The sequence below is a fragment of the Gavia stellata genome, chromosome 3 (assembly GCF_030936135.1).
Source record: "Gavia stellata isolate bGavSte3 chromosome 3, bGavSte3.hap2, whole genome shotgun sequence".
In the NCBI taxonomy this organism is placed as follows: Eukaryota; Metazoa; Chordata; class Aves; order Gaviiformes; family Gaviidae; genus Gavia; species Gavia stellata.
The window spans coordinates 103,829,466-103,856,997 of record NC_082596.1 but is presented as its reverse complement, the minus strand read 5'-3'; the positions used below and the strand labels follow the sequence as shown (position 1 = coordinate 103,856,997).

Genomic DNA, 27,532 nt, shown 5'->3' with positions numbered 1-27,532 from the left:
GTCTTCCGCAGCATAGGTTTGCGTTCAGCCATGTTGCTATATCAGTGAGTTCCCTTAACCCCCTCCTCCTTTTGAATCCTGGTGGAAAAAAGTTCAATTAACAGCCTGGTGGAATGGTGCGGACTTTTGCTTGGATTGTCTCTATATGGGAAAGGGCTTTTTAATTTCATTTGCAATAATGAAACCGTATTACCGAAGCATTAAATGCTGTTAGTTACCGTAAAGCTAGCTGCATGACCGATAGCGATGTTGCAATGATCTTAACCGTATGGTCGTGGCTTATGGCCATGCCAGTGACCTGTGGAACTGCAGTGAAAACATGCTTAACGTTGTCCCATCCATAATGCAGTGAAACGTCTGATGTGCAAATCTGTTCACTGGAACTAAAAAAACCCTGCTCTACTTCAGTTGAGAAGGTTCAAATTAAAAATGGAGGCACGTCTTTCAGCATAACTTTTCAGTCTAGTGGCATCTGACATTAAGACTACTTTTTCTTCCATTCTTATTGTGGACTTGCTGCTGGTTTTTTTGGGTTTTTTTTTTTTTTGCTTTTGTAAGATTCTATATGTATATGTATTCTACACGCACCACTGAAAAGTTAAAATGCTGTGATGAACTTGTCAGGCTCTAGTTTCCGAAGATTTATTAGTCGAACGTAATAAAAGGGATAATCTGGAATTTGATTATGTGACCTCACTGAACTGTGATTTAGCACTTGCTGCTAAGTATCCCAGTAGTATTCTGGACCCTCACCTTAATGCAGTACGTGATTTCCCTTCCAATAGCCACATAACTTTATATAACACACCACGCTATTTGAAGAAGAAACGCCTTTGAAATGGCTGCCTTGAAACTAATTGGTGCCAAGGTGAATGTGATTGTCTTTCAGGGCGAATTTAAAGACAATCCATTGCAGTGTTTTTAAAAAAAGGACATTTAGTCATTCTATTTTAAACAGCATGATACTCACTGAATCAGGATTACAAATGAATGTTTTGGAGCTTGAGTAGCAGCAGCCTTTTGCGTTTCAACTCTAGGAAAATTATTTTTCTCAACAGAAGTTATGATTGGTTACATGATAGAGAGGTCTAAGGAATTTTTCCTAATTAGGAGTTCAGTTCACTAAAGTTTTGCACAACTCATCTTTTGTGACAAGGTTTTCTTCCTGTAGCATGCGTTTTTAGCGCACATCTATGCTGTAAGGAGCAAGATTTCAACAAACCAAACAAGAAATGTACACAAGCTAAAACAAAAAGCCATGCTCAAATTTTGGTTTTGAGAGAAACCAGAAGTTATCTATGGAAGGAAGAGGATACAGATAAAATCTAAACCTAGTCTATAGCTGTCTTTCTAGATAAGCACAAGAAATGGGCAGTCTTTCTGCCTCACCTCTCCAAAATCCAGCAACCGCTTCTCTGACAGCACGTTGAAAGCTGCCTTTGGCTGGTGTCTGCTGGTGAGATGGGACTGCAGCTCAGGGATGAAGGGTGAAGCTCCTCAGCCATGTCTACTTCAGGTTTCTCCTGGAGGCACAGAGGAACTTTGCTACCACATGGTCCGAGAGAGATGTTTGTTTTTTCAGCAATGCTCATTCTCTCTGACAAAGCATAAATGGTTTTGTCTTTACCCCCATCTCTCTTCCATCCCCTCTTGTGGACACACACGCACACCAGTCCTCTGACAGATAATCAGAAGTAATTGTAGAAGCCACCATGTACATCTGCACTGATGCTTAAAGTTGACTTTGAAGATCTCTTCAGCTAGCCAAATCCAGATGTACTTCCCTTTGGCATCCGGCAGGCTATCAGAATCGTTCTGTGGCTGACCACAAGAGCTATAGACCAAGAAAGAATTCATAGACATAACAGTCATGGTAACAATATAGAACAGAAAAAACCTAACTTATGTAGTTCCAAAAAATTAAACACCACCGGTTCCCTCCAAGGGTGGTAATCAGAAATGGTAACCAGAGGAAGTCCCTTTTCTATGTCTAAACTGATATTTAGGTTTGTCTCAGGGGTCACACTGGTGGAGCGTAACCCACGTGGGCTGCCCTTTCCTATCTATGCCTTATCTCACTGCCTGAAGGAAAGGTCATCCACTCTATGTTTTGTCTCCACAAAATGAAGCCCTAGTAGAAATCAGGAGGGGACTACTACTGTCTTCTTATTTGTCTCAGTATTTGAGAGAGAAAATATGTGTCAGGGGGGCTAAAGGCTGGAAGCCTGTCTTGGGGGACTTGTGCTGGCCAAGACCGTCTGTTCAAACCACGTAGAGCCCCGGCATGCCTCAGCCACACAGCACAGGAGCACGAAGCTATGAGTCAGGCTGGAAGCCCCTTTAGGTCTATGCTATACGCATGTCATGGAGGCAGCCTCACCACCACCAGCGCGGACATTGGTTTCACGTTACATTTAATCTGATGTAACCGCAGGCTCCCATGGAAAGGGTGGCCTTGATCCATCTTGCCCTTAGCCACATGTTCTTGCTGCTTCCTTTGAGTCATATCAATTGATTATGGAGCAGCAGAGCAGGCTCATGGAAAATTAACCTGCCAAAAATAGCAAAACCCACGTAGTTTTCCACTGGGTCGGCTCATGGAACCACATCCCCCGGGTCCAATAGCTGTGTCCAGCCCACGAGAGGGGCAGGAAGCCTGTTGTTGCGGCTCAAGGAGAGCAGCGGGACCGCTCCGGGTGGCAGCAGCCCACCCATAGGCCAGAGTAAGTGTGACTTGAAGCCACATCTGATGTCACCTTATCCTCCCCAGCGACTATCTAATCAACTCATCCTGTCTCGGTAAAAAATCCCCTTCTCGTGCTCACCTACTAGTTACGGAAGGATGACATCTGGGCTGCCTCACGCAGTCTCAAAGGGCAGTTTGGCCACTACAGTGACTGCCTGGAAACCACCAGTAATCGCTGCTGGTGTCTCGGTAGATGCTGTTCACCGAGATCCGCATGGAAAAGGCAAAGCACTCCCCATATGCAGTGCCTTTGTGCCTGGTGCCATTTTATTCAGACAGAACTGTGGAATAAGGGAGAATGGTTCTGCAGAGTGCCTCATACCAAATAGGAGCAACTCATTTTTCATGTGCTTGATTTTTTTGGGAATAGGAACTTTTAAGCCCTCGCCATTGTTTCTTGTTAGTATCATCCATCCTTAAGTGATTTCGTTGTTGGAGGAGAGGGTGGGATAGCTGTGCTTCATGATCATACTCTGAAAACCAGAGTATCAAATCATACCCTTGAGTAAGGACAGTTGCTCCTCTTTTTTCAAAATAGATTGCTTCTCTACTTTTTTATGATTTGTTGTCTCACTGATTCAGTTCAGATCCCTTCATACAGCACAATTTAAACTTTTTTTCAGTATTGTTTCAATCTTTGCACCTGTGATCAGTATGAAAGGCAGAGAGAGGTCAGATGCACTTGACTGCTTTCCCTGCCTGCTACTCTAAGTATACCAACTCTTTCCCTCAGTAAAGTAATTTAAAGTAATTAAAGTAAAAATTAAAGTAATTTAAAAGTAATGAAATATTTTAATGACATTAAGAACTAAGTTCTCAAAGCATCACTCCATTAAAAAAGTGTATCTTCATGGTGTCTTGTAGCTATTTAATACCTCCAGTTTTACCTGAAAGTACTTATGAAGCGTGAGGCATAGACATCTAATACACTTACAGGACTATCAGAAAAACAAAATATCTAACTGGTTATGCCAGATGATATTTGGTAAAATTTTGCTTGCTTGTTGACCACCTTGGTGAGGTTTGGTGTATGTATCTAATATACATGTAGCAATCTTGGACCAGGTATAACCAGAAATTCTTAGGTATCAGCTTATGGGATCAAAGCAATATTCATTCTTTTTGATCTGGAGTATCTCCAAATATAGACTATCTATACTGCAGAGTATAGATGGAAAAAAACAGTCAGTGAGTTTATATAAATATATATCCTGTATATGACATTTTTCTGCTTTGGTAATGGTGGGCAGCTGAAGCGATATAAAGGGAGCACCCAAAGAGACTTCCATTTTGGCAAAGAAGTTTTGGTCTTGGCAGTCTTGTTTTAAATCAAAATCTACAGTAGCCACCTGGGCTACTCATTAAATGTGCTGTCCCTTTCAGTATGTGAATATATGATTCAACATGTAGAACGCATTGAAAACTCACCCCGTAAAGTGATACCTGATATATTATGGCTATGCTCTTGATATTGAAAGTGCTGGCTTGTATACCAGCACTTGTTTCAAATAATTCTGAGTTCAACCTCCTAACAAAGATTATGGCTGACTCCCTTTGCTGCTTTCACAGCGAGATTTGATTAAAAGAGGTTGAAATGTGACATCCATGCCTGCTTTTGGTCCTCTGCGGGAGCCCACGGTCCTTTGCAGCGGGAGAGGGGGTGTCTCCTGTCCTCCCCGCCAGAAGTTCTTGCAGCAACGTGTAGGGTGGTGGGGCACCCCGGCAGACCACGCCAGGGCTAACGCTGGCTCCACGTGCCGGTGCCATCCCTGCCTTAGACAGTGAAGGTTACGTGGCCTTCCCCTTTCAGATCTAACCTGGGAGTGGTGTGGGGTGGCGGGGTGGTGGAGCTCATGGACACCCTTAGACAGGCAGGCTTGAGGGACCTCTTTGGTACAAGTCCATGCAGTAATTGCTTTTAAGAGGAAGCATTTCATTTGGGGATCGATGAGTCTAATGCGCTGTACAGCCCTTTGAGGCGCGAAGTGGAATTGGCATTGCCCAAAGAGATGGCCGGTTTGGGGAAGCTACGAGCTGATGGGAACTCTTCCTGGTCCCTTGAACCAGTCGTTCTCTCCAGGGGATGTGAAACTTGACCTAATTTATATCTCACTTCTGAACGTGCTCCTCTCCCCGGCCCTCTAACTAGGACTTGGGTCAAAAGCTGTGCTAGTCTGCTCTTGAACTAATCCTGCTTCTTTTCTGTTGACCAGGGCAGCTCAGATAATTTTTCCAAATTTTAACTGCTTTTCTTTGCGGTAGAAGAAACCCTGAGCCAGAGGCAGTGGAGTGGGAGTTCACACAGCTTTCAGGATGTTCAGGCAGCTGGGAACTGGCCAGGATCACAATGGGAGATGCTAAAGGTGACTTGAAGTCACCTTCCTTATCCGCGTTTCCCTTTCCTGGACCTAGTGTAGCCTGGGTGGAACACAGAACTGAGCTCCAAATCTTTTATTTCACTGGGATGGAGAGAGTTCAATTAGGCACGCGAATGCCAAGAAACATTTTTTGGGTTGTAACTGGCACTCCCACAAGCTATTACATTTTTTACCTGCAGCAGAATGACACTCAGTTGTGAAATCGTTTCCTGCCGTTAGAAACATCAAAGAAGGTAGTTTTCATTACAGATGAAAATGAAGCTATTTCGAAAAAGCAAGGGGGAAACACATTGGTACCAACCGGAAAAAACGTATGACTTTATGTTCTCAGCAGATTTCAAGGTGTATTACACACGCTGTGATCCCATTTGGTATATATTAAAGCACAGAACTTGACAAAAGCAGTTTTTAACTGAAAGCAAAGCAGCATCCTGGAGGATTCTTTAATCAGGGTGTGCTTGAGCACTGAAGCTGAAGAAGATCTCGGCTTCTTCGAGCTTTGCCTGGGTTCTAATCTCAAGTTTTGAGATGCAGTCCCAGCCACGTTGAAATCGGCGGCACGCTCCCGTTGCCGGCAGCAGGGCCAGGGTTCCACCCGCCGTTGAAAAAACTGTTTCCCAGAACTCCCCGATTCCTGTGTAGGAGCCAGAACTGGAATAACAATATCTGAAAGACAGATCACTTTTCTGAAGCTTCGTATATTAATTCAGCCTCCTCCTCTCCACATGGACGTTTTCATAAAGGTCTCTGTCCTGGTCTTGACTTGATTGGATCTATAAATCTTTGTGTAGTAAGATGAAAATACATAGGCTGTAAACGAAGGTATCTGATGTTTAGATATGTGGCTAACAAAGTATCAGAACCACATCATCATCTTTTTTAAAACAAGGAGGCTTTTGTTCTAGTGATTGTCTTTGCACAGCTGTGAGTTTTATAGCACCAGGCCAATGAATGCCCTCATTGCGACTTTTATTTTACTCTGAAAAGGTAAATTGGGAGCATTAAGCCCCCAATAAGTATGTAAAAGTGGCAAAACCACAGGTAAAGTGTTACTGAAAGCTGCAGCCCTGCCAGCCATTTCATTTTAAACATGGCTCTTTTAAAAATAACTTTTGCAGTAAAAGCTGTAACTCCTGGATGTAATATGAGCTATTGCTAATGTCATTCCCATGAATTGCTTACAGTGTTGAACTGTTAGATGTCTGACAAGTCCATATATCTCCTATAGAGTATATATGAAGGTTTTTTGCCTCGAAACCATATGTTCTTTTTTTCACTCCTCTATATGCTTCAAACGCACGTGGTTTGGTGATATAGTTTATTTGAACAGGAACCATAGCAGACAGAATTATTCTTTTGCTGAAATGTATCCTTTTTCATACATCTCAGCTTCATGATTAAAGCGATTGGCTCTCGAGGCTTTAAGTTTAGTCTGCTGCTGCCACAATTATGCCTTTGAAAACTCCTGAGTGCACTCGGTGATTTCCAGTAGTCCAGATGTCATTAGAACAACACGCAGGTAGTCTGCAAAGTCCAGTAACACTGTCTACACTTCGGTCTGGCTTGGGCGAGCTTTTCCCTCCCTCCCTCTTGGCCAAGCCTCGCGGCTCTGGGAGAAAACAAATAGCTTTCCTCATGGAAAGTTTTACTTCATCTGGCGGGGTGCCTGAGCCTAGACCCTCCTCGTCTCTAATGATGATTGAAAGTGTACATGCTACTGTGATAAAACATGCTGAGTCGTTAACATTTGGGGCTTGGGTTGTACGCGATGAGTAAGGGAGGACTGAAGTAATGCGTTCGAGTCAGACCTTCGGTGGACTTGCACGTCTGGGTTTGAGGGGTATCCTGTTACGCGAAACCGCAGAGCCGCAGGATCGGGTTTTGCTGTTTCTAGCGGGTTTGCTGGATTGGCTCTCCCTGGAGGCCCACCAGAAGAAAACCCCGAGAAGAGCAGCGGACCAGGCGAGGTGTCACTCCTGGTCTTCTCCAGTCCCAGGAGTGCGGTTGCCCACAGAGCAGACCTGCCTGCCTCTTAGCTGCAGCATGCTGTGAAATCTGGCAGCGAACTTTGCTTTCTTCTAACATCAGCACTTCGATTTCCAGGGAGGTCCTTGAGTCTCTGGCTTCCAAGGAAGTGGTCGGCCCCTTCAGAGAAGTCCCGAGTGCCTCCACCCTCATTCAGCCATGGCAGACACTGCCGGAGGGAGCAGGAGGCTGGCCAAGCGGTGGGAAAGCTGCAGAAATCAGTGCTTTGCAATGTTTTGATACTCGAAGAGTATTTTTAGTGTCTCACACCCAGCACTTGCTTGATGTGCATCTGCACGCGCACCTTCGCGTTCAGCATTTTGAGTCGTTAAGCGTTCGGCTGCAGCCGCGTTGCACCCCCTCTTTTCGGCTAAGAGGCAGCTTCACGCTGCAGCCCTGCTAGTGGCTGCGCAGTTAGCCGGAGAAGAAGTCGCTTCTCACTCCCATGCCTGATTCATCCTCCTATTTCCAGAGTAATGGCTGTTGGCATTGCTGTTTCAAATGGTAAAGGTCTTGCGGGTTATTTTCTGCAAGTTTTCCTTGGCGATCGGGGGAGAAGAAGTTGCTGTATCTCAGCCTTGGTAACATTTACATCTGCTTTTAAGCCTGGAGGAGTGCCAAGGAAAATATGCGGCTTGCAGAAGCACAAGCTTCATGAGAAAGCTTTGTTCCGATGCGATTCATTTTAGGAATATGTTGTTTGTTTGAAACGTTTCTGCTGAGCTGTGCAGTGCTAGCCGGTCAGGTGGGGCCACGTGGCTCGTGTACGGCCTCCGTGCTCTCGTGTCCTGAACCCGTCCTGGCCTGGGGAAGTCGTTTTAGAGAACCCCTCTTCTCCGGGGAGCCGAGTATCACTCAGAACCCTGCTGCATCTCGGCAGAGCGGGGCTGAAGCGAGCCGCCGGCTCAGCCCAGCAAACACCTACGTGTCAGAGGAAGCGCTCTCATGAGTAAACTGCCCGACTTCACGTACGGCGCTCTTGGCTCGGCGCTTGCAAGCTGTCGTGTTGCTAGATCGCGGAGCGGTGAAGGGCCTGCCTCTGCTCCCGCTTGAGTCAATAACACCGTTCCCTTTGGGTTTGTTGGGAACGGGACCAGGCGTAGGGCTGGTAGTTAAAACGCATAATAGCCGCATTCATTGGAATCTGGTCGCTGATGGACAGGCGGAGAGGGAGTCTTTTCTAGCAGATTTCTGCGCGGCACAGTTGTTTCATCTGCGTCTGCCGGACAGCTGGGGGGCTCGGTCGTGGGCCTGATAGCGGCTTGACCATCGCTGTCGAGAGCGGGCTGCTTGATAACCTGGCTCCTGGTCTTTCCTCCTCTCCAAGGAGCTGACGCTGATTGCAGCCAAAGGGGGCACAGGCTTTCCACACCAGGCTTATCTCCAGGCTAGGAGGAAGCTTATGAAAAAAAGCAGACCCTCAAAATGTTCCCCTCCTCCCCTGTCACTGAGGAAGCCTGCAAAGTCTGGGCATTGAAAATACCTGGAAACAATTGGTGAGTAAGAAATACAGTAGGGAAACCATGGTCCTGTTCCTCCTTGGCCAGCTGGGCTGGGCTTGTCTGCAAACCAGGGAGCTGGGCCAGCCCTCTGCCTGCTTTACAGGCTTTGCTTTCTCCGTATGTCGCCTACGTTTTGCAGACTTTGAAGCCAACTGCAAGACAAATACAGGAAGGCCAAGTGAGCTGGTGCTGCAAGTGTGTCAAAATTCCCAAACTGTATGGTCCCTGAGCACATGAATTGCAATATGAGTGCTCGAACAGTCTTGAAAAGCTACAGGCTATCAAAGTCCGTAATTAGTGGATTAAATTCTTTGGCCCTTATGTCGTTACAGCTCATGTTATCCAAGCATCATGTATGCACAAGAACATTCCTCACTTGCCTCGCCTTTGCACAACTAAAGCATGATTTTTCTACTTAATTTTGGCCCTTCGGCAGCCATATGAGAGTGCAGAAGACAAGGTTTGACTCTTCATGTCTGTGCTGTCCAGATTGCTCTTGATGTTAGATTTCTGCGGGCGCTGGGGCTAAAGATTTTTTCCATTTCATAACTCTTGTGGTATCTTTGGGCTTGCAGAATAGGTATTGCAGTAGATACTACGAATCAATCTTGATATCCTGGGAGCAGCAGGCCATTCTTTTTCTAGTGCTTCAGGGAAAATACATGTTTCATTGCCACCTCATAAGCAAAATCTTCTGCAAATTACTTAAAAAGTAGAAAAAATGCTATTTTGGGTCACAAGAGATCACAAGAGAAGCCTCCAAAAGTACAAAAGTGAAGAATGTTTACTTTAACTTTTATTTCTATCCTGTTTATGCAAATCCATACACACATAAAGTATGTGTGTGCATATATATGTGTGCGCACATGCACAGACATATATGTAATGAGCTATAAGACTTAGTATACGAATTCTTTTGCTTCTTTGAAGTTGTGGTGGGCGAGAGTGATGTACATCTCCTCTACTCATGACTGACTTCTCTGAAAGTCCTGCAGGTGCCTGTTGGGTAAAACCTTTTAGAGACATGAAGTCCGGTGGAGAAGCCCATCCTGGGGAGCTTCTGTTGTGCACAGTTAAGTTTCTGAACTGAAATGCCTGTTGCAGCTCCGAAATCGGGCTCCATGCTGCTGCATGGCTCTGAGCTGCAGTTGCAACTGCTGCCGAACGTTTGTCAGGCACCTGAGCTTTTGCTATCCAGCTATTCTTTTGGAAGACCGAAGCAAGTGGTAAAGATGATCTCTTCTCTATTAGTTGGCTTTTTTTTCCCTGTGATAACTCTGCATTCCACCATGCTGCAGGCTGTGCTTGGACTCAGCTATTCACTCGAGGGCTTTCACCTCAGGGCATCTGCGTGAGCCATTAACAACTTCTCCAGGCGTCTTCTCCTTACAGTAATATGTCTCTGGGTCAGTAGTACTGAGAGATTCAAATGTGCTTCTCAATCTAAAATGTCTGTGTGTGAAATTGTCTTATAGAAAGCGGTCAACAGAGAAACCGGTCCTGATTTTTTTCAATTACGCACATTCTTGTTTGTTTTCTTTCTTCTGAGAAATTTCCCCGACTCATTAACTGTTAACCGTTGCGCGAGAGACGGTACAGAGCTGTCCCTCGGGCCCTAGCAGTCAAAGGCTAGAACTTCCTGAAGTTGCTAGAATTGTTGTAATGCAAATTCAGGTTTTGCAGAAAGATATAATGAGTCCAAGCTCTGCTTAGACGTACATCACCCCGGCACTGCATGAGGTCTCTTGGAAATGGGGCCCTGGAAGGGCTGCCAGTGATGGAGATGGCTGCTCTGCTCCCGTCCCTGAGTTCCTAGGTAATGGTGAAAGAGTTCTCGGGGATTTTTGCTTATTTTTTCTTCCACATAGAGAGTATGTTAGGATGAGGAAAGACCTCACTGCAAAAGAAGAAGAAGCAAAACTGATTCCAGGGCAGAAAGGGCCATCAACCACAGGGAGACTACGCTTTTTGCATCAGTGGACAAACACGGCAGCAATGGCCGCTTCAGAGAACCTTCCAGGAATTCTCTCCCCCTGTTTCCAGAAACCCAGGCTGGACCTTTACAGGCCAGCCAAGCACCGCTACAGTCTGTTTAAACCACAGACTCACGGTTGGACATACTGCATCAGATCACCGCTTGGTAGGAACCTGCAAACCTCCACTATTGCCGGACAAACTGCTGGTTTCTGCCCTGTTCGGCATATCGCCAGAATTGTAGAGATAAAGGTGACCATCTCCTTCGCAGAGGGTCTAGACTTAGCTTTTTGCAATCCAGTATCCCAGATATTTCACACCAGTTCAATGGTAAACTAAAGTCCTAAAGAGGAACCGGCAACGCTGAAGTCAAGGAAAGGTTTGCCGGAAGGACGCGCTGATGTGAAAGCATCTTCTTGCCCTATTTTTGTAGCTAGTTTATAAGTCCAGAGATCACTACAGCCCTTGGCTGAGCTGGTGTGTACTTGCTGGCAGGGTCACATCTGTGTGACGGGGCTCCGGGCCCCCCAGTCGAAGCAGGGCTCTGCATGGGGCTGCACCCTGGCAAGGATTTGGCACAGTTGGGGGATCGGGGCCCTCTGTGATAAGTGCAAGCAAGTGCATGTGGGTATATACATCTATAAATGTGTATATATTTTATATATATATATAAAAATATATTAAAAAATAGAAGCTTTCTCATGATGCTGTAGCATGGTTAGCAAGCATTTTAAAGTTTCAGACTTAGAGTATGGCTGCGAAACTACCTGGTGGTGTAATTAGAGTGAAAGAAGGCTTGAGAAAAAGAGAAATGAGAGGAAGGTTAAATATAACATCCCCATAAAAAAAAGATGAGCAAAGATGAATTTTGGAAGAAGAGGGGAAAGGGTGAGTGTGGGTGTGAGAGATAGGAGTTTGTCTAAAACTGAAATGGTACAAATGAGTGGTGAAAGCCCAGGATTTGACTGCCGTGGAAAAGTGTATCTAAAGAATACCTCACTTTGCCCCAGAATAATTTGAGTCTAGAGAAAAATGAGAGGAGATGATGAAATGAGCGATGCGCTCATTAAACTTATATATGCCTGAGGAGAGAGTGCATCTGAGCAGTAAGCTGAAGTCAGAGGAGCCCAGCTGTTTGTCTGTCTTGATCTGCAGTGAGATGGCCGCACGGCGTGGAGGTAGGAGGTGTCGGTGGCCCGGCCTCACTGGGGCAGGACCTTCAAATAACCCCGGGAGTTACTTCCATGCTCTATTGCCAAGTTTTCTACGGAGCGAGGAAGGGGCTTCAGTGCTGCCACTGGGTAGAGAACCCACAGAAACAGGGTAGAAAAGAAGGGGGTGGGAAGTGCCCTTTGAGTAAATACAGTCACATCACCTCAACTTAGTGAGAAATTTTCCCATCGGTTTTAAGACTTCTCTTGCAGTGTAAGAGGGCTTTCAATAAAAATGAGAAAAATCAGAAAATACTCTCCGTTGGCTCTTCCCTAATTAGAAATTGCCCAGAAAAAGTACTGCTAGAAGGAGTGGAAGCGATCAGCCTTTGACAAGGCAGAGGAGGATTTGTAAAAACTCGTTTTCAAGGTTATACGATTGAAGAATAAAACAGGAAATCCCCTTACTTTGCAACTTTCAAAAGATGGCATTCGAATTACGTTTAGGACGTGATCCAAATGCCATGAAAAAATTTTCCATCAATTTCGACGGCTGTTCTAAAACAGGATGTGTTAAATCAGGGGAAATAATAACAGAGTCACAAGTAAATTAACAGAAGATTCGCAACACATTATGAATCACTGTATTAAAGAATCAATTAGAGCCAGCTATTTACATAAAGGCAGAGTAGTAGCAAAAAAAAAAAATTTGAACGAGAAAAAATTAGAACATCTGCCAAAGTTTCCAAAGCTATATTTAATATTAACTTGGGAAAAGCACCTGGACTGAATGGTGTCTCATCAAAAATTTGTAAGTGTTTCCAGACCAAAATCACTCGGATACTCTTAAAAAAAAAATAAAATCATCTGCTCAACTAAAAGAGAAAACTCCTCTCTAAACCCTTCCCTACCACTGAATTTTCTTATGGGGAATGTCACCGTCTTAAACCAGAGAAGGAACAAAACGGGAGTGTTTGTGCGTGATCCAGTTCTTCGCTGGCTGATCTGGTACAGAGCCCCTGGCCTGCTGGCTGCTGCACGCGGGCTGCACCTTCTGCCCCAGCGAGCCGCTCTGCCCTCGTATAACGGTACAGTTACCTAACGGTGGGGTAGTCTTTATTATTATAAAGAATATTTCGGATTCAAGCACTCGGCACAGAGGAGAGTATGAAAAGCGAGCAGACTTTTGGTAGAGACGCCAGATTTCCTTCCAAGAAATCTACAAATGAATGGACCATTTCTTTGGTTGTTAGGTGAATATTCAGAAGAAAACACCCCTGCTTTTGAAATTTGAAGCAAACTTACTGTCTTTTTTTTTTTATTTTAGTCAGGAAGGTGGTAGGAGACAGGACTGTCTGTGTCTGATCGCATGAGTTGTGACCCTAAAACCATTTGGTCAGCCAGTTAGAGATCAGCCAACCGTATACCTGATGTTCCAGTGGCTGTATTTATGATTTCTCTGATGATGAAATCTAGACTTCTGCAACGGCCAACGTAATTTCTCTGCTGTCAGTTCAGACCTTGTTTCAGGGAGGAGCTGGCAGATGCTCGTGACGCCAGACGAGGCTGTATCATGCTTTCTGTTGTGCACGGTCCCCTGAGCCACACAGGCCACCGCCTCCCTGTGCCTATTTTCTGAAAAATGTCAGTGTTCCGAAAGTTGTCTGAAGACAGATATAAATTTCGTGCGAAAAACTTTCATTGAGGGGAAGCACCACTGCAAGGGGAAAACCCCACACCTTGACACGCTAAAATGGTTGCAAGAATTCTTCTTTAAGATGTCTAAGTAGGAATATTTCTCATAACGTGGAAGAGGCGTCTGGATTTTACATTGCTGCTGCAAAAGGAAAATCTTAGAGTGGGAGAACTTACCTTTGGTTATTCTTGATAGAGACAACTAGAGTAAGTCAGCATAGATCCATCTAGATGTAGTGCAGCTGCACTGATTTCTACCTGTTCAAACCCTTAACCCGTTTATTTGAGAAGGAATGTACTAGCTGCAGGGACGATTCTTCTAGCTACGCCCTTAACTTGAGATTACCCCACTCTTAAGTACAAGCAGACATTTCTGTGTATTCTGTGTATTTTCCTTTACAGGCTTCTATTTATATTATGTAGCTGTATCTCACATGCCAATGGAAATCAGGAAATTAATTTGTATGAATGGACTTCATAAATTTCATGATTTACCAGTAATGAAATCCTGGTTTGCAGAATGAGAAATAATAGGGCTTTTCCAAAATACCTTAATCCTTGGCTATGATTAGTGGCATAAAATGAACCATTCTTTCCTACGTGTCTAAAGTCCAAGCTGTGCTCCATGTAGCTATGTGATATTCTTTCCAGTCTCATGTCAGTAAATAATAGCAGTGCTGCTCTTTAGTCTGTCTCTGACCTTCGCTGTGCTCGCCTTTCTTGAACAAAAGCTGAGAATCGTGGCAGATTGATCTCCTTCTGTGATCTGATCTAGTCTAGTGTGAAAGGAAAGTTCATTAACCCTACTCCCAAATTCCTTAACCAGTTTACCATAAATGTACTACTCTGTAAGCATATGTAATACAGCACAGCCATAACAGTGCTTAAAAGAGGATTAGGCAATACCTCGTATTTTCTAACTATTCTACTTCTGCAGAAATACAAATTCACTATATTGTCAAGGGTGATTTTTTGGTAAAAAAAAATAATTTAACTAGTTTAGGTTTTATGAGTTTAGGCTAGAATATTGTCTAGTCTGTCTACACTTGGCCACTTTTTGTAATTCTAGTTCTTACTACCTGAGCATGAACCAAAGATGATTCATGTTTTAAGGAGCCTCATTTGGGGATGGGAAGAACCAAGTAGCTTAACATCATCTTGTTTTAACAATTAAAAATGGGCAGCTGAGCTGTGTTCTCAAGCAAAGGAAGGATATTTAGGCCTAGAGAAATGGTTTAGACTCTAGAATAAAGAAAAAACACATACTACTAAAACCCTGGGTATGGTTTTTCACTATTCCCTAGAAAGCGGGTAGGGCTCCAGGACCAAACTGTACCCACACACATATGCATTAAAGGCAACACACTGAAGTAAACACAGAAATGTGGTTGTCCTCTGTGAGTGGTAGGAATCAGAAGTAAGTCTGCTACCATCGGAGAAGTTGTGTATCGCAGAATCGCAGAATCATTAAAGTTGGAAAAGACCTATAAGATCATCAAGTCCAACCATCAACCCAACACCACCATGCCCACTAAACCGTGTCCCAAAATTCAGGCAAAATAAGAGAACAGATCTACTTGCCTTTTTTGCATAGCAACATTAAAACAGTTCAAATATTCTTTAGGGACTAATGAGCAAAATAGAGTGTTCACAATGCAGTGACAGATTCTTTCCTGCCAAGCCATCAGACCTATACCTTGTGCATTTGTAGACCACCTTTACGTATCTGCCTGTGTTTAATAAGGACTTGATGCAAAGCCCATTGAAGTGAATAGGAATTCTTCTGTTGTCTTCTGTGCTCTTTGGATCAGGCCCCAACTTACAATCACAGGAACCTATCACTTAATGCTCTTAAAAAAAGTCCTATGTTAAAAAAAAAAAAAACAAATGAAAATCTCTAATACTGTGTAAAAATTTAAGGGCCCAAAAGTTGATGTAGACACAAGTTATAGTTCCCAAAGTAAGTGTAAAGGTTTATATTACATTAATATATAAAGGTTAACGGCACATACAATAATCTGAAATACTGTCTGTAGTGTACATGCAGTGTGACTGCCTTGCAGGGTTTTAAGAACCCTCACTTCGGTTGTTCGGGTGTGCTGATATTGAAAGCAATGTTTGCGGTGGTTACAAGGCCTCGGCCAAAGGGATCTGAAGGAGCCCTACGTCCTTTCACGTTGAATAGTGGATAAGTACGTTTTGGGTGAATACACCGTGCCTGTTTCTGTCCCCCTTTATGCCAGTGGGAAAGAGAAATTTCTCTCTTGAAGTAGTTGTCGTATAGGTATGTAGGGTCCCTTTGTGCCGTTTTGGAGGTCTCTTGAGTTGCTGTACTCTTTCTTGTGTCTGTAACAAGACAATGACAACGCCGCGCCATGCGTTCTCTGCGGAAAATGGGATAATTTCAGCAACTTTCCATTTTCTGTAATGTTTTTGTCTGAAGCGGGGGACCTCCTTTATGTGTGCAGAGCTTTCTGTTGCAGCTCTCCACAGATAGCCGTGACAAAGAGAAAGCATGAAAGCTTCTAGGGCAGAACATTCATCCTCGCTTATCTGGCCCTCGGAGACATTAGCTAATCGAGGCACGATACTCCATACAATAGGACAAGTGCTGTAAAGCTACCTCTGTTATCCCAGCGAACATGGAGACTTATCATTCCCATGGCCATTTTACAGGATTTGTTTTCTTCTGACAGCAACATCCACAGCCTACAGTGCTATCGACTCCAACAATGAATCTGATGCTGGCTCTGTGCATTATCGGCTCCCTAATAACTGTCCTTTTTTTTTTTTTCTCTTTCCCACCCCATTTGTGAGAATTTGTCCCCTGGAGCTCTTCTCTATCAGGCCCCTGCAGCTGCTGTTATTTTAGATATGGCAGGAAGTAGGTACCGGAAAACAGCGAGAGCTCACGGCGCTCAGAAAAATCTAGAAATTCCTCTGATTTACCCCTGGCTCTGGCTCCAATCAAAGCCGGTTGAAAAAAAAAAAAAAACAAAAAACCCAAAAAAGGGAGGCGGGGGGTTGTTGGCGGGGGGAAAGGCCCAAGCTGACAACTGTGTCTGGGCTGCGTGTGTCAGGAAGAAGAGTTTTAGCCGTCCCCTTCTGCAGGCTAACGGGAAGATGCTCGACGCGGCCGTGCGAGCCGGGGAGCGCTTGGCTGGGAGCGGAGCTGTGGCCAGCACGTGGGCAGCCCCGCGTCAGCAGGCGCTGCTGCCGGCACCCTCCCTCGCCAGCCGAGAAAACCCCTTCTCGCCTCCCCGGGGACAGGGGTTTCTAAAAGCTTGTCCCTTTTTCACGCTCTCCCTTCTCGTGTCTGATGTGCGCCTAAAGCAGATCAGCTTACCCGGTCGTCCGGCGGGCTCTGTAAATGCTTTTAGCAGCCTTAGCAAAGGGCGCCAGCCAAAGGTACTGGTGGAAAGTCACTGGAGCAAGACACTTACATCACTACTACTACTATTATTATTATTACTACCGCTATTGTTATTATTGTTATTATAATTTTACAGCTCAGGTGGGATACTTCTTAATCTGCTAAGCAAAGACATTTTTAGCCCCTTTGAATACCTTTTAAATCAGCCTCACTCTAGAGGTGACTTCTAAAAGAAAAGAAAAAAAGAAGAAGCGATAAAGAAAAACACCTCCAAACCTTTCAGTTCAGCAAGCGGTTTCGAAAAAAAGACACCACCACCCCCATACACAAAGACATACACGGAAAAGATACTACCTTTAGAACTGGTTTTAATAAAGAAATCTTCCTCTTTGACACAGCAGATAAGGAGGAAGACGTCCGCCCACAGACATCTCACACCATTAGCAATCTAGTTAACATCTGTAAATGTTTTAGGGAAAGAAATTACACTTTGAGACATTTCTTTTTTAATTACAGGCTCCAGATGAGATTTGTTAGAGCAGGGAAATGTATCCCATAGCGACTGATGTCAATAGCAAGCGGTCCCTGAAGCCAGCCAGGATTGGGAAAGCCATGCTGTTTGCTGCTCTTGGCACTGCTCCCCGCTTTCACAATGTCAAACTTAGAACCGCCTTTATATGCACTTTCCATTTTTTTTTCCACAGTAGCTGTTGCCAGCAAGCTGTAAACTACCGTATATCACTCAGATTTAAGAACCTAAACTTTAAAACAAATTAAACTCTTGTTGACATTGTAATAAAAATCAGAATCGAACTGAACAGCTCAGTAAAACTGCACTTCAATTATTTTATGGATTTAAGATTGTTTTCTAGGATTCCCAGACTCCCAATACAGCAAAGTTATTTCCTCTTGGCAGATGTCTGGAAAAAAAAAATATCATTGAATGGATAAAATTATGTGGCAGACACTAGGTTGAAGCCTAAAGGGAGGAAATGGTGTCTCCCCAGCACCTGTAAATATTTGCTCTGTGTCTTGACCAGAAGAGCCTTTCGTCCGTACTTTGGAAAAAAAATTCAAGGTATTTATTTTGTGAGTTTTTAAGAAAATAGAATTTTCATCTGTCGAAACCCAGTTCCTAACTTGGTGTTTATGTGGTTTTGAATGAGAACGGCAAACAGGGGTCTGACCCACCCTTCAGAACCATGTCCAAATGCAGGTAAATGCAAGCAGTGCACGAGTGCTTCCAGTCACTAGCCTCTGCTTATCTTTCATCTCCCTACTTAGCAGTTAATGCTGGGTATTCTTTTTATAATTCTCTTTTTTTTTTTCCTATTCTGTAAAATGGAAACAGAGGTTTCCATCCGATTAATTGCCAGGTTTCCATTCTTTATAATGTTTCCTCTCAAAACAGTTTGGAATGAAAGTATTTCAGAAATGTGTGTAGACGGAAGCTGGTGGAGATGATAATTTGTTTCATGTAACTCTGTTTTACAAAAGGTGTGGTGCACGAGAAAGGCTGTTGCGTGGAGCAAACAACAATCAGCTTGCGCAGCCTTTCACCAAAACCTTTGTTGCGCTTAACTTTTTTTTCTTCCATCGCATCGGTGAAATGCCCTTTACTGTCCCTAAGGCCCCAGCCTGAAAAGTGTTGCGCTCCCAGGATCTTCGGTGAGAGCTGAGAACGCTTGCTGGGTGGCGTCCATGCCCCCGTCACAAGGATGCTTCTGAAGACTGAGCCAGCTGTTGCACATCTGCGTGCCCCCAGCTAGGTCCCGGGGTCTGCATGTTCTGGCTGCGCTCCCTGGGGAGTGGGGAGCCGCCTGTCCCTCCGAGCAACGTGGTGTTGTGTGGATTTTCCAAAGCCGCAGCGTTGGGCTCCGTGCGTTCGCCTCCTGATCTGAATTGGCTGGCTTGACCGGACTGAATCTCACGTAAGCAGCCAGTTTTCTTCATTGTAGCATCAATAAATTTTTTAAAGCTACTCTTGAATTACTGTTAAAGCTCTTCCACTCGTTTCGTTGCCTGGAGCACCTCTCAAAGTGCAGGCCAAATTCCTACTGGAGTTTGGATGTGCTGCCAGATCACAGCCTGGGCCGTGGAAGCACCCTGTCATTTCTCAGCTATCGAGAAGTGAGGGTTTTGGAGTCCAAGTACTCAAAAAGAGGCAGAAAAGAAGTCTGTCGCGCATTGCGAGTGGTTGTTTGGAAAACGTAATGCAAACATTTTGAATAAAAATTCAGGTCCTTGAGTGTGCTTGAGAGATGAGTGTTGTACGCCTGTTTCTCAAGTGCCTTTTTCCTAGTTCTCCAGTGCTGGCCGCAGGTTTGCCGCGCTTCATTCTTGGGGCAGAATAAATTTCCTCTCTAGTGGAGAGCACCGTGAGCTTCGGCACGGTTCTTGTGTCAAGCATTTTGCTGCCAGGGAGAAGGTTTCTTCTTCCCTGGGAGCCCGGCTGTGATTCTTACTGAATTTTTGCAGCCGTATCTGGTGTTTTTTCTGTTGACGTTGCTCTGTCAGTCCAGCCTAAGGAGCCATTCTGCAGCTTAACACAGCATGTGGGAGAGGGGAAAAGAGGAAAAGACATTTTGCCGTGTTGGCAGCTCTGTCGCACTGGGACCATGTACAAATAAGAGTATTCTTCCAGCTGCTCTAATTTGAGACGTTTGCTGTAAGGCGCTTTTAGCATCCGAGGAGTACTGGAGTCCAGCAACTGTCTGGACACGGTTGTTTTCACAGCTACGTCTTCTGTGCTGGGGAGAGCACCTAATAACACCCAGCTGGTGGTTTCCCCACCATGGCCCAGCTTGCATTGATATGTCTCCAGGGTGGCTCCACTCAATCAGCCTTTGGATCAAACCTTCCCAATCAAACTGGATGAGAGCTTTGTCACAAAAAGGTCTTTATGTAGTGCAGTTGGTGTGGTGCAAAACCAACACAAGAGTATCATTGACCACTGCCAGCGCTCTTCTCCAAGGAGCCGCGACGGAGAGGATGTGCATTCCTCTTTGTACTGCAGCATCCTTCAGCAGCAGATGCTGCTGTGGTTAAAATAAAACCCTATGGCATTACATACAGCTCGCATTATGGTGGTGGCCAGGTCATCATGCCACAAGCAAATTTACCGCAAGACGATTTGCCTGCATCGGTTTTTTTGCAGGGTGTTTACAGCCAGCAGTGCAAATTCCCAGAGCTAGCCCTGCTTCCGTGCCCGCTGCTGAAGATTAGCAGCCATGTTCCATCACCTAAGGATTTCCCCCAGCTAGCGCGACCTTTCCCAGCCTAGCCCTCAGCGGGCTGGTGGGTGGATTTCTTTTCCCTTATCAAACACGTTAAACATTTTATTAGCCCCACCCAGCCTTTCTCTTCCATCAAGCAGCATGTGGCCACTCACTGAGTCATCGCATGGCCATCATTTTATCTGCCTGAGCAGAAATCCTGAGAAATAGGGGTTAGCAAACAAAGCTCAGCCTTCACTGCAGCCTAGGTGGGAATGTGGCCCAACGGTAGTTGGCCCCCAAAGCAGCACACAGGCACATCGTGTATTGTATACGCGGCGGCGTCCTCGTGTTGTCCCTGCCTCAGTGCCCTCTTTGCTAGGTGATGTGAATAATAGCATTGATCTTTTCTGTTTAGCACACGCTTTGAGGCTGGCTGAGGAAAAGGGCTATAAAGGAAAGAGGTGATGAATGTGGTGATAACAGGGCAAATAGGGTCCATTTAAAAAAAACAACCTTCCTTGCTCAGAAACAGATCAGACAGACCCTGTTTTAACCTATCTCCAGGACACTTTTAGTGTCAAGACCCAATGTTACTCCTACTGAAGGCCATCAGACTTTGAGGCTGGTTGAGTGGAAGAAGAGCTGAGTCTCTTGGCCGTTCTCTGCCGTGGAAGGAAATGGGCACTCAGCAAATACTCCTTTGTGGCCCAAGGTGCTTCTTTCTTTCTTCCATTCATTATTTCTTTGCTTTATTTGATATGCCCAGCTGCACACGAGCTGGTTTTTTTATGAACAGCAGCGCAAGGTGGCTCATTTTGGAGGGTTCCAGATGATCACTGGGGGCCACGCTATTATTACATAAAGTCAATTAAAGAGCATACGTGCACATCCCATTGATTTGATTTAGAACTAACAAAAGGTTCAGTAATGTGCAATTACAAGAAACTTAATGACTCCTTTATATTGAATGCAACTTCTGTGGCACCTAATATGCTTTGATGAATTGCTCATTATGTGCAATGTTGGAAAAGCTTCTAAAAAGATTAATAATTGTATAATCGATAGAGAAATTCAGTCTTATTTGGCTTTTTTTAAACTCTGAAATCAGTAAGTCACAGAGATTATGAATCCTCTCTTGCTGCCCTTTTTCCTCCTGCACCCCCAGAATTATTTTTCCTACAGCTAAGCTGTCACTTTTCCAGCACGTGGCGAAACCCCTTCTTGCGTTACGTGGAAAGGTCTGGCCTGATACGGGATTGCCATGTGAGGTGCCAAGGCTGGTACCGGCTGCCGGCAGACATCGCCGGTGCCGGGCTGGATGCTTGCGTGTGAGAGGCTCCTTGGGTAGGGCAGGAGCTCCCCAAGGAGCAGCCTCCAGCATTGGGCTGAGGGCTTTGCAGCATGGTCCAGACCCGCTCCCCCTCTCCCGGTCACTGCCTGTAAGCTTGGGGAGCTGCCAGCCCTTGGGGCCATCAGGAGGGCTTTAACATTGCTTTTCTCGCCGTGGGGTACTTTGAGACCCGTGCCTCTCAAGCGTTGCCCACGCGGTGGTTGACTGCCAGTTGTGAGGTACAGCAAACCATGTGGGATGGGGTCAGGAATATGAGAGTAAACAGGAAAAAAGGAAGTTTCATTTCTGTAAGTCAGGGTTTAATAAATGCTGCCAGAGATGTCTGGAGGCTAAAAAAAAAGGCAAATGCAGAATTGCTTTAAATTTGTTTCGATTTTGAATCCACTCTCGTCATGTTTCAGGGCATGATTCATGAGTTTGAATGCCGGGGTCCGACGGCACTCTTCTACTGTTGGGCGCTAAACTGGAAAGTAAAAGTGATCGCCAGGATCACTTTGTATTACTGCGTTTCTTATGGCGCAGGCAAATTTCTGTTGTCTCTATCAGGGCGGTGGATGCTCTTTCTTATTCCTTCTTGACTGGTACCCGCAAAGCTTCCAGCAGTACCGACCTCGGGTTTTGGCTGCCTTAGGTAACATTTGCGTAGTTCTTCCTTCATGTGGAAATTTTGTGTAAAACATAAAATACGTCTGTTTTGTTGCCCTTACAGATGCTCTTAGGAATGTAAACACATAATTTTGATTAAAATGTGGTTTATTTGTCCATTGCCCAGCCCTACCCTGACGCGCGCGTGTGTGTGTCAAACACGGCTTGCATTGTACCGGGGCAGATCCTGCAGCCTCCGCGCAGCCCAAACCCCGGCTGCTCCAGGCAAGGTTGGGCTTAGGGAGGGCTACTGAAAATTCCTCTTGACTCTCTGATTCTTTGGTATAAAAGCTAAACCAGGTTGAGCGCAGCCACCCTCAGATTGAGAGTAAAAATGAGCTGAAGTTTAGGCCCCAGTGTGTTGGGAATGACTGTGGCTTTGCTGATTCCTGCCCTGATTCCCAACAGCCGGGGAATTCATCCCTAAGTGTTTGCAGAGCAAGAGAGGCGGGGCATTCCTGGATATGCATATGGGAGGGATGAAGAAAATCCAGACCCAGGAGTTTTGGTGCGATAGGATGGGACTCATTTAGTCTGGGCACCCAGTCAAGAGCCCCAGTTAAACGACTGCCACGCAGCGCTGTCATCGCACTGCAGCGAGGAACCTTTCCCATTAGCCCTCCGCGGCGCAGCCGCCGTGGGAGATTCTGGGGGATTCAGAGTTGTTGAGCTCGATAAGGCAGAGGGTAGAGCAGGTAGGAAAATGACTCCACGTTAACGGCTGTCATGCACAACAATACCGTCCGTCGTGCCAAGCCAATGTTCGTATGGGAGGATCATGTTTTATTAAAACCTGCTACTTATTGTCACTCACTTGCTCCACTGTCCTGTTCGCTGTCTCCAAAAATAGCATGCCCTGTGGTGGTGTCTCATTATGATTAAACAGATAAAAATAAGTTTAAGGTTTGAACACATCCAGGACACCTGAGGTAATACAAGATCTGAGTTCTTTATGGAACGTGTGAAGTTATATTTTCCATTGCTTCACAAGACTTGTTTTGTTTGGTTTTTAATTCAGTAAGCTTTAACGTGATCTATAGTTTCACATTACAGGCTGGCACCTCAGGAATTTGTATCGCTGTTTTTGGGGTTTTTTTCTTATTCACAGGACAATACTGACTAGCTTTGAAAAAAGAACTTCTCTAAGACAGCCCTATTTTTTTTCAGTGATTTAAGTAAAAATTCTATGTTCTTTGTTGCAGCTTTCATATGTCAGAAAGGAGTGCTGCTTATTGATAGTGAGGAAGTAGGTACCCTGATAAAAACTGTAGGATTTCACTCATGCGATGGAGTTTATACCAGGAATGTCACTTCTTTACCCTCTGTATATGTGTCTATATTTAGGCATTTTTCTCTTTAAATAAAATCTGTACATGGAGATAAGGGAAAACATTTTTTCCTTCTGTATTGCTGCTTCCTCTGCATTCGTTTGCGACTTTGAATTCCTCTTCATTGGTGATAATATGTGGCATTTCACCTGAAATGAAGGGCATATGAGAGCACAGGAGCCTGATGGAGCAAGATGTGGCATCGCTGGTGGAAAAATCCGAGGGCAGTAATTATGGACCGCAAAGTGAACGTCATACTACGAAGCATTACTACAGGTAGCATGGTGTCAGCGTCAACCTCATAGACTCACTCCAGAGTTATGTTTCCCTGTCCCCGTTCATATGCTGAATAGTGACAGTGTGGTCAGAGCTGTACCTGGCGGAGAGGAAAACACAGTCCCCGCTCCATGATGCTCGGAAGCAGTGAGCTGTTGCCAACAGTGGAAATTCAGAGCGCTTCGGGGTACACGCGCGCTGTGCAATGAGGTATGTGGCGAGATCCCTGACCTGGGAGTTGCTGTAGTTGTACCGACGTAAGGCTTGACCTGAGCTAGTAAATTCTGCTGGAGGGCAAAAACGATAAGCCCAACTGAGGCAGTTTTGCTTTCAGGACTGCTGCTCTTTTCTGAAGATTGCTCAAATGTGACACCTAGCCGTGCGGTTTGACCCGTGTCAAACATGGTCCAAACGTGGTATCCAAACGTGGTATCCAAACATGGCACCCCCTTGCTCGGGCAGTTGCACCCACCTGAAAGATGAAGCGTTGTTGTCCGGACGCAGCAGAATCCGGGCGTAATTTCACACGGGCTTTTCACACGTGTAGCTTGAAAGATGCAGCTGGTGTTACTTGTACTTTCCATGACACGAGCACCAGTCAGAGCAGGTTGCTTTTGTTCCTTTTCGGCAAGAGAGCATTACGGCATCTGAACCTCCTGCTTTGGTTCTGCTCCATGGTAGAGACGATGGTCCCCAGCAGTCGCAGGTGGACATGAAGTAACAAGCAAAGGTTGGTTAGTCAGCTGTGGAAAAAAGCTTGACATGACCCCGAAGGCCTAGATGTCTTGGGACATGCCGTGCAGCTCTTCCTATTGATAAGGAAATGAAAAACCATCCCGAAGGAACCGAGCTGACGCTGTCGCTGTTTATGCAGGAACGGGGACAGGTACATGTCCGGTGAGTCACAAGCTGTCAACTCGGCGCAAAACCTCTATCACGCCCCTTAAAAAAAAGAGTGGAGCGGAGAGCTGCGAAGCTCGCTTGTGAAAGAGAAGCGTGCAGTCAGAAAGGGGCACAACAGTAAATACAACCCACAGCTCCGCTACTCAGTCTCCGTGTAGGGACCTCTCTGGGCTGCTGCTGAAGTGGGCTGAAGTCAATGGAAGGATGGTCGTTGACTTCCGCAGCCTTCGGTGTGCTATATGTGAAGAGACAGCGGCTTAACCCAGCCAGAAACTGGGTTACCGCTAACAAAGTGAACAGAGGTGGGATATGTTTTCAAAAGTGCCATCGTTCCCTCCGAAAACTGTAGACTCAGCTCTTTACAACTGTGGGTCTGACCATGGCTCTCAGCTCACCTTCCATTTTTTCAGACTCTTGGGAACATTCACCTTTAGGAGTGTGAAGTCTTCCGAGCTCTCGTGTTCGTAGCCCCAAAGAGCTCCCCAGCTGTGGAAACCCCCTGCGTGTGCCTTCTCCCCACTCCCTGCACCACCGTAACTTCTTTGATCTGAGTGGGATCAGTATCTGAGCTGGAAGGCAGGACTTTTTGTCTCAGAAGAACAGGTATTTTATTAAAACAAAAGGCCACAATGTTATCCATATTAGTAGTCAGATACAAGGAAAGCAGAAGTCTGCAGAAATGTAAAGTTTTGCCAGTTGATGGAATCCATGTACAGCCACCAAATGTTAAAAATACTCCATTTCCTATGAAGTTCACATCTATATATGGAACCCACATTTGTTCAGATATATCTGGTTGTCCTGTTCCGTGCAGGAACCCAAACTGTTGCATCGGTAAGACACTGATTTTGCTAATTAGTAAAGCAGAAATTTCCATTGCAAGGGCATTTTAAAGCAAAATTAAATACAAGAAGAAAAAACTCCTTATTAAACTAAAATGTGGTGTAACAGCTCACCACATCCTGCTACCGTGGCATCTGCTGTTTAGCAAAGGAAAGGTTCCTCTTTCAGACTCCTTGACAGGTAGAGAGGTCACGTGTTACCTGCATTTCTCAGCACTATTATTTTTTTGACTTTGTCAGTGGAAAAGCTGAACGTGACAATGGAAAATACCAGTGAGGGAAGGCATTGTGGGGAACTGTAGGTGTTAGTTGTAAAAGCAACAGTGGCCGTCCCCTCCCCAAAGCCAGCAGAAAAACAGTGAAAAAAATCTGATGACAAAGGTGCTGTAAATCATTGTACTCAGCTGTTTGATCTGATAGGGATCAACCTGTTGCTTTAAGGGAAGTGTTGTGCTAATTTAGGCATTGAAAACTAAACTTCTTGCATGCTATTCCAGATCTGCTGCTGAACTGTATGTAGGGCCTCCAGCAAGCCAGGTAATTCTTTGGGTCTCATCTTGTCCTGTCTATAAAATGGGTCTTTTTCAGTACTAGGGTTATGGTGTTTTAAAAATGAATGTTAAGCCTTTCTTTGAAAAATGTTGCGCTCATTCAAAACACAACTACTCCTGGAATGGTACTGCAGACGTGAATGGATGCGTATCCAAGCAGCAGCAGAATCAAAGACCGGCATTTGCTTTAGGAATGAAACTCAAACCCAGGCCAAAGTACTGCTTGCACTGAAGGCTGCTGTTCGGTGGAGCACACACAATCCTCTTGTAGTAACAGGTTTGTAAGCCAAAGCTTGAGCATTCAAGACAACAACCAGCTGACTTGCCTCAATTATATAATAAATATTTTGTTAGAAAGGTGGGAACAAAGGGAGAAATACCAATTATTTTCTCTGCACGAGCAGTATATCTTACCTTTCTGGGGAGTTCTGCAGCGGTGCTAGAGGACTGAGTGGAGCCCTGAGGATTCCAAGGGGAAGGAGTGTGATGGATGACAAAGGAGATGGTGAACGGGGAACGATAAGCTCATTTGCATGACACACAAATGAAATTATCAAGAAACAAATTTAAACCAAAAAAAAGTACTTTTTCCACCAGCACATCCTTAAACAGTGGAACCTGTTGCTGCAGGAAACCGTGAAGGCCAAAACAGGTTCAGAGAGTTATTAGAAAACTTCATGGAAGAGAGTTCATCAGAGTTCACTAGAAACAAGGATGCAGACCTCCTCTTGCTCATGAAGCCCTCCAGCAGATAAAGGTGTACTGAGAAAGCATCACTGGAGGTGTGGCTGGTTCCTATGCTCTTTCCCAAAGAATTGGCTACTGGCCGTTATGGTAGATGCGGCACTGGTACGGACGGACATACAGGGTGCTTCAGCAGAGCTGTGCTTCCATAACAATTTTTGATTTGCTGTTGGGAAGGACAATCTTGGGTCAAACTACAACAAGAATATTTGATGGTTTCTTGCCAAAAGAAAAAAATCAGTTTTGGGTCAAACAAACCATTCCAAAACATTCCATTAGATCCAAAATAAAACATTTCCTAACATGCAACAAAAATGTTTGTATGTTTTGGAGTATTAAAAGAAGCAAATTTTCCAGAAATTTGAAATAAAAAATTTCCGATTGATGCTAAAGACATTTGAAACTATTTGCGAAGTGTAGTCCGTATTTTCATGTCATTTTGACCGACCCAAAGCTGCATTTTCCCCCCAGCAAATTTTCCCCCAGTGTCTGTTTCTCAGACCTGGAAGGAGAGAGGAGTGTCTTCATGGGAGTGCTAGACCATGCAGCTGGAGGTGGCGGGGAGCATCCTTCCAGCCGAACCCAGTGAGCATCACCCAGCGTGCTTCACGTCTGCTTGCTGCCTGGTTTCCCCCCGTTCCCACCCGCCGGAGGGTTTTCCTTCCAGCCTCAGGTGCCTTGGCGGGCAGCGAGGGAAAGCCCGCTCTCGGCACACTTCCCCTTTCAGCTCTCGTGTTTAGTGCTCTCTGCTAGCAGTCTGCCTCTGCAAGATCGGCTGCTTTGCTGGATTACGTATTGCCCCACCTGGGCCTTGTGCTGGCACCCTTGTC

General features: G+C 45.2%; 1 protein-coding gene across 2 annotated transcripts in view; it reads left to right on the top strand.

Annotated features, from left to right (window-relative positions):
* Positions 1 to 27,532, top strand: part of NFATC1 (nuclear factor of activated T cells 1) — a 120,090-nt gene that overhangs the window by 87,148 nt on the left and 5,410 nt on the right. The gene's annotated exons all lie outside the window — the stretch shown is intronic.